This window comes from Oryx dammah, unplaced genomic scaffold (genome assembly GCF_014754425.2).
Source record: "Oryx dammah isolate SB20612 unplaced genomic scaffold, SCBI_Odam_1.1 HiC_scaffold_20, whole genome shotgun sequence".
NCBI lineage: Eukaryota > Metazoa > Chordata > Mammalia > Artiodactyla > Bovidae > Oryx > Oryx dammah.
The window spans coordinates 50377798-50385622 of record NW_024070204.1 but is presented as its reverse complement, the minus strand read 5'-3'; the positions used below and the strand labels follow the sequence as shown (position 1 = coordinate 50385622).

Here is a 7825-nt window from a genome sequence, read left to right as displayed (position 1 = left end):
TAAACTGTGTCCAACTCTTTGTGATCCCTTGAACTGTAGGCTTCTAGGCTCCTCAGTCCATGAGATTTTCAAGGCAAGAATACTGGAGTGGGTTGTCATTTCCTCTTCTAGAGGATCTTCCCAACCCAAGGATGGAACCTGTGTCTTCCACGACTCTGGCATTGGCAAGTGGATTCTTCACCACTGAGCCACTGGCTTAGTTCATATAATCAAAACCTTAGTGAGTACTCACTTCAGCAGGGCATATACTAAAACTGGAACCATACAAAGAAGATTAGCATGGCCCCTGTGAAGGATGACACTCAGATTCATGAAGCATTCCATACTTTTTGAAGGTCCAGACATTATAAAACTCTTAAAGGAAAACATAGGCAGAACACTCTTTGACATAAATCACAGCAAGACCTTTTTGACCCACCTCCTAGAAAAATGAAATAAAAGCAAAAAATAAACAAATGAGGCCTAATTAAACTAAAAAGCTTTTGTATAGCAAAGGAAACCATCAACAAGATGAAAAGACAACCCTCAAAAGAATGGGAGAAAATATTTGCAAATATAGCAACTGACAAAGGATTAATCTTCAAAATATACAAACAGCTCATGTAGCTTAATACCAATAAAACAAACAACTCAATAAAAAAATGAGTGGAAGACCTAAATAGACATTTCTCTAAAGAAGACATACAGATAGCCAACAAACACATGAAAATACACTCAACGTCACTAATTATTAGAAAAATGCAAATCAAAACTAAAATGAGGCATCATCTCACACTGGTCAGAATGACCATCATCAAAAAAACCCACAAACAACAAATTCTGGAGAAAATGTGGAGAAAAGGGAACCCTCTTACAGTTTTGGGAATGTAAATTGATATAGTGACTATGGAAAACAGTATGGAGGTTCTTTAAAAAACTAAAAACAGAGCTACCATATGACCCAGCAATCCACTACTGGACCTATACCCAGAGAAAGCCATAATTCAAAAAGACACATGCATCCTAATGTTCATTGCAGCGCTGTTTACAATAGTCAGGACATGGGAAAAACTTAAATATCCATCAGTAGAGGAATGGATAAAGAAGATATGTTACATACAGACAATGGAATATTACTCAGCCATACAAGGAATGAAGTTGTGCCATTTGCAGACATGGAAAGATTTGGAGACTGTCATACAGAGTGAAGTAAGTCAGAGTGAGAAAAACAAATATGTAAATTACTTGTATGTGGAATCTAGAAAAATGGTATAGATAGTCTTATTTACAAAGCAGAACTAGAGACACAGATGTGAACCGATGCATGAATACCAAGGGGGAAAGGGGGCAGTGGGACGAATTAGATTGGGATTGACATACATACACTATTGATACTGTGCATAAACAGACAACCAATGAAAGCATACTGTTTATCACGGGGAACTCCACTCAGTGCTCTGTGGTGACCTAAATGGGAAGGACATGCAAAAAAGGGGATATATGTATACGTAGGACTGATTCACTTTGCTCTACAGTAGAAACTAACATAACATTGTAAAGCAACTATATTCCAATAAAAGTTGTTAAAAAAATAGTATGAGGAAATGTGCGCAGATGGGGAAAGGTTATAGATTCAGAAATTTAAGAATTTGTCAATATACTAAACATTACTGACTTATATACCCAAAAAACGTTATTGAGAGAAAAGTCATTCTTGAATTGCTCATCTGTCAAGACTGTATTCAGAGAAGGCGATGGCACCCCACTCCAGTCCTCTTGCCTGGAAAATCCCATGGACGGAGGAGCCTGGTAGGCTGAAGTCCATGGGGTCGCCAAGAGTCAGACATGACTGAGCAACTTCACTTTCACTTTTCACTTTCATGCATTGGAGAAGGAAATGGCAACCCACTCCAGTGTTCTTGCCTGGAGAATCCCAGGGGCGGGGGAGCCTGGTGGGCTGCCGTCTATGGGGTTGCACAGAGTCGGAAACGACTGAAGCGACTTAGCAGCAGCAGCAAGACTGTATTACATCTTATTGAAATGTGTGGTACAAGTCTTTTTCTCCAATTCTGAAATTCAAAAAAGCTGAAAAAATAAAAAGATCTACATAACTTGTTTGGTGACAAAACCTCACTTGGCCTAAATTATTTGGAAGTAGAAGTTGACATAAATTATAAGAGTCTGTTTTTAGTATTTATTCATTCTTCTCAGAGTGAGTATTACTATACTTAATTGCAGCAATATGGTAATTATGAGGTGATGTCACAGACCTTTGATGGATTATATGTAGTAAGGAATATACAATGTATTGCCATTCAAAAATTCCACAAAATTGTATATTACAAAAATATCTAGCCTTACAATTTTCAGACTCTCAGAGTGTCAGCTGTCAGATTGCAGATTTGTATTGACAGAAGAATTACCTGTGGAATGCTGGCTTCTATCTCACAGAAGAATGAAAATGTTTCTAATTTTGCTGAACATAACAGATGCTCAATTAATACTGTTGACTTAATGATTCATTACTGAGTAACATATCTAAAGGTACTGAAGAAGAGGCAGAAATAGATAAATGGAAATGTGAGGAGATAAAGATATATCTTCAAGGTGAGAGAAGCACAGTCAGTTTTCCAGGTGAGTAAAGTTTAGAGGAGGTAGAATTTCAAGAGATAAGCTTTCCAAATGCAAAGGTTTTTTAAAAAATACCTTTTCTTTCATAGAAAGTTAAAACTGATTATTTTTATTCTGTGTTTAATATTGAAGGGATTCCTGTAATTCCTTTTTCTTTATTTCTTTTTGGTTGCATGGATGAAGGATCTTATTTCCTGTCTAGGGTTCGAACCCATGCCCACTACAGTGGGAGCATAGAATCCTAACGGCTGGGCCACCAAGGAATCCCCTTCCTGTAATTTCTTAAATTCTTTGTTTTCTTTAGGGACTAAAGAATAGGGATAACTATTAAAATTGGCTTGTAAATCATATCTCAATTATTCATTTATTGAGCATGAGCAGACCAAGTGCCATATATTCATAATTTAACTTAATCCTCACAAAAGCTCTATGAGATAGAAGTATTATTTTTTTAATTTTTCACATAAGGGCATTTCTAGATAAATAACTTATCTGAAGTCATATAATAGTAAGCATTACAGCCAGAGTGTTCAGCTCAAGCAGAGACCCAATCCTTTGTTCTTAAACTACTACACTGTACTTTATTCTATAATAACCTGAAATTCATGGTTAAAAATAAAAATGTGGGCAGCCCTTTAAATAACCTCACAGTATTGTATACTATGTGCTGAGCTATGTTCTCTTATAAGGGCACAGTTGGGAGTTATCAGAAAGGCCCTCTTGGACATAAGCTATATTGTTAAGCTATATACAGTATTCAGCTGTAATGAAAAGCAGGAAGTACAATAACAGTGCTTAAATAAACAAGCTCACATAATATTATGCTCAGGCTTCCCAGGTGGCTCAGTGGTAAAGAATCTGCCTGCCAGTGCAGGAGACATAGGAGATGTGGGTTTGACCCCTGGATCGGGAAGATCCCCTCGCAACCCACTCCAGTATTCTTGCCTGGAAAATTCCATGGGAGAGGAGCCTGGTGGGCTATAGTCCACGGGGTCACAAAGAGTTGGACATGACTGAGCGCACACACACACACACACACACACACACACACATACACACAATATTATGCTCACATAAGAAGTCTGAAGGTAGGTTGTTCTCAGCACGGATATTGTGGATTAAAGATGTCAGGTTTAAGAGCCTTTGGATTTTTTCGGCTTTTCTCCTAATGTTCCCAAGTTGTTTGCTGCAGTTTCAGCTTTTGTATCGCCATTCAAGGCAGGAAGAAGGAGGGAGGAAGATGGATTGGCTATGACTACCCTTTTATTCAAGGAAATTAAAAACTTCCCCAGAAGCATCCCAGCGGTTGTCCAGTTATATGGTTCTAGGTCACCCCCGGTGTCTGGGAGGGTGGGAGAATGAAGAACCACGTCTTAGCTGGGTCAGTCCAATCATGGGTAATTATCTAGGATGGGAGTCTGCTAACTTTTTCTTTAAAGGGCCACATAGTAGGTAATTTAAGTTTTGCAATCCAGATGGTCTCTGTAGCAGCTGCTCAGTTGTGTGGCTGCCATAGTATAAAAGTGGCCCATAGACAATGTGTAAATGAATGGGCTTGTTTGTGTTCCAATAAAACTTTATTTATAAAACTGGCAGCAGAACTGATTTGATGGGAGGCTATAATTTACCAGCCCCTAACATGCAACTTGGCACATTGCTGACTAGTCAAATGGAGATTCACTTCTGAGCAAGAAAGAAGCGAGGGGATCATGGGTAGAACTAACAGTGACTGTGATTGGGGATAGAAATATTCTTTTGACTTATTCTTTTCCCCCTCGCTTTCCAAGTTTGCTGCTGGAGATTTTATGCTCTTGTGCTATGAAATTGTGAAGGTAATAGATGTAGCAACCTCCATCAAGAAAGCTTGTGGGGAATTGGTTATGTAGACTTGAGGCCACCTCTTGGCCCACAAAAACTGTCAGCTTTTGGTAGTGGATGCCACAGACTGTTGGGTACCAGAGTGTGGAAGACAGTGATTGCCGCCTGCCCATTTCCCACACTTCTTCCTTATTATTCAGCAAGGGGAAGTAATGTGCTCAGGTAAAAAAGTTTATTTCCAGCCTCCCATGCTGCAAGAAGTGGTCATGAGCATCATCCTGGCCAATGAGATATGCGTGGAAGTTTCTAGGCAAGAAAGATTTTTAAGGTGACAGCTTCCTTAGCATGAACTTTTGCTTTTCTCTTATTTCTCCGTGCCCTTTCTGCTTGGACAGCATCATTTTGCAACCACAGTGCAACAAGCATGAGGGTAAGGGCCACCCACTAAAATGACTGAATCAGAGAGTAGAAGCAGCCCAGGTATCTGATAACATTATGGAGCTACTATACCATGGGCAGTTGGACACAAGGAGAAAGAAAATCCCTTAAATTGTTTAATCCATTGCTTACTTGGAGTTTCTGTGGCTTAAAGCCAGATGCACTCGTGACCGATGTACAGGATGTCTTGTGTTCAAAGGAGAAAAAGGAAATGGCTTTCTTTTCCATGTAGAGTCAGAGAGCAGGACTCCTTATTTTCTGCTTCTGACTCTGTGGTGAGACATTCACTTTCTTCTTAGTCAGGTTAGTCTCTCCTAGTTTTTAATGCTTTCTGGCTGAGATTGGCTTAGTGTGTCCCATTACAGAGAACATGCTGTGAGGTGGTGCCTGGGATCCTGATTTTCCACTTTGGTTCCCACCACACCTTATTTGTTTATTAGGTCACAGATGTGTCTTCAAACTCATTCAAGCAGTGTAGAGTTACTGCGACTATGTTTCCTCAGCTCAACTGTTGAATATATTTTAACAAGTCAAGCAAATTGACATGTTTGCTAATTCATTCACTACAGAATTAGGAATATTTTGTAATATTTCAATTGATGTTCAGGCAGGTTACATATTTTCTTCATTTAGAAAAAATAAAATAACTTTAATTCTACTATGAGGAGATAACCACTGTTAACATTTAGTAGTGTTATCTCCTAGATATACATAAAGACAGATACATATATTACATACACATTCACCTATTTGAAATCTTGATGTATATTGAGTTTTGTATCTTGCTGTTTTTTCACATTATAAAGTTAATAATTCTCTGTTCTGCATAGCATATCAAATAGTCTTTAAAACATGATTTTTTAGTGGCAGTACAGTATTGCATCATATTACCAGTGTTTTTTCTTTTCTTTTTCATTATAGTTTATTATAATACATTGAATATAGTTCCTTGTGCTATATAGTAGGACCTTGCTAGTTATCCATTCTATATATAATAGTTTGCATCTGTTAATCCTTTATTCCCAATTCAACCCTCCCTGACTCCTCGGTAACCACAGTCTGTGCCCTATGTCTGTGAGTCTATTTCTGTTTTGTTCATTTGTGTCGTATTTTAGGTTCCACATATATACAATATCATACGGTATTTGTCTTTCTCTTTCTGCCTTACCTTGCATGGTATGATACTCTATCTACATAACTGCAAATGGCATTTCATTCTTTTTTTACAGCTGAGTAATCAAACTATGTTTTAAAGCTCACTATAGGTAGATGTTTTAGTTGCTTTTAATATTTGGCCATTATAAAAAATATGAACAACCTTATATGAAACTTTTTCCTTTGTTATATAGGAATACTTTCTTAGAACAAATTACTAGAAATAAACCTGCTGGATCAAATATTGACAGTTTTTATTTACTGCCAAAGAGCCCTCCTACAGGATAGCTGTTGTTGTTCAGTCACTCAGTTGTGTTCAACTCTGCAACCCCATGGGGAGAATGCCACGCTTCTCTGTCCTTCACTATCTCTTGGAGTTTGATAGTACTGACATTTAATCCCATTAGCATCATATATGTAGGTTTATGTGTTTATGCCATTTGCTACACTTTCACATAGACCAAGTTAAAAAAAAGTTTGAAATCATTTCACAGGAAAAAAAAATAGTCTTTAGACCTTAACATCTTTTTAATGGATGAGATTGAGTGTCTACTTCACATGTTAATTTGGCTATGCTAAGAACTAAAGAGCCTCTTGATGAAAGTGAAAGAGAGTGAAAAAGTTGGCTTAAAGCTCAACATTCAGAAAACTAAGATCATGGCATCCGGTTCCATCACTTCATGGCAGATAGATGGGGAAACAGTAGAAACAGTGGAAACTTTATTTTTCTGGGCTCCAAAATCACTGTGGATGGTGATTGCAGCCACAAAATTAAAAGACACTTGCTCCTTGGAAGTAAAGTTATGACCAACCTAGACATTAAAAATCAGAGACATTACTTTGACAACAAAGTTCCATCTAGTCAAGGCTATGGTTTTTCCAGTAGTCATGTATGGATGTGAGAGTTGGACTATAAAGAAAGCTGAGCGCAGAAGAATTGATGTTTTTGAACTGTGGTGCTGGAGAAGACTCTTGAGAGTCCCTTGGACTGCAAGGAGATCCAACCAGTCCATCTTAAAGGAGATCAGTCCTGGGTGTTCATTGGAAGGACTGATGCTGAAGTTGAAACTCTAATACTTTGGCCACATGATGCAGAGAGCTGACTCATTTGGAAAGACCCTGATGCTGGGAAAGATTGAGGGCAGGAGGAGAAGGGGACGACAGAGGATGAGATAGTTGGATGGCATCACCAATACAATGGACATGGGTTTGGGTGGACTCCAGGAGTTGGTGATGGACAGGGAGGCCTGGCGTGCTGTGGTTCATGGGGTCACAAAGAGGTGGACACAACTGAGCAACTGAACTGAACTATTTCTCTTTATTTCTGTATAACTTATTTGGTTGTGTATATTTTACTCATGGATATTTTAATTACCTATGTATCATTGATATAGTTTCTTTCTCCTCCGTGTTTTTCATAAGATGGATAACTGTTATTTCCTGAATGTGATGTAATTGTGACCTTTCTGTGATACTCCTATAAAAATATTGGCTAATTAACCTGCATGGTTAAACCTCATGCAGGAAGCATCAACATTTAGCAATATTTTAGGTTGAACATGGAAGATGTTATACTCTTGACATTAACATTTTTCTAAAAAGCATATGTCTCCTTTGATACATTTTCTTCATAAATGATATGCACTGAGAGTGGTGGTGGGGAATCCATATTTTTTCTTAAGTCATATAAGTACTGTGAACAGTAAACTGTAATGGAAAATCTCCATTCCTTGGTGTTGCTCCATCATCTGTCCTTGAATTGCAGCTTTGCAGTCTCTTAACAATGTGTCTTCAAGTCCTTAAC

The 7825-nt window shown here is 38.1% G+C and overlaps 1 non-coding gene across 1 annotated transcript; it reads left to right on the top strand.

Moving 5' to 3' along the window:
* Positions 1–224: 224 nt before the first annotated feature.
* On the top strand, positions 225–330 carry LOC120879731. Its single transcript, XR_005724876.1, has one exon. It is a non-coding gene; the product is annotated as a U6 spliceosomal RNA (small nuclear RNA).
* Positions 331–7825: the final 7495 nt, after the last annotated feature.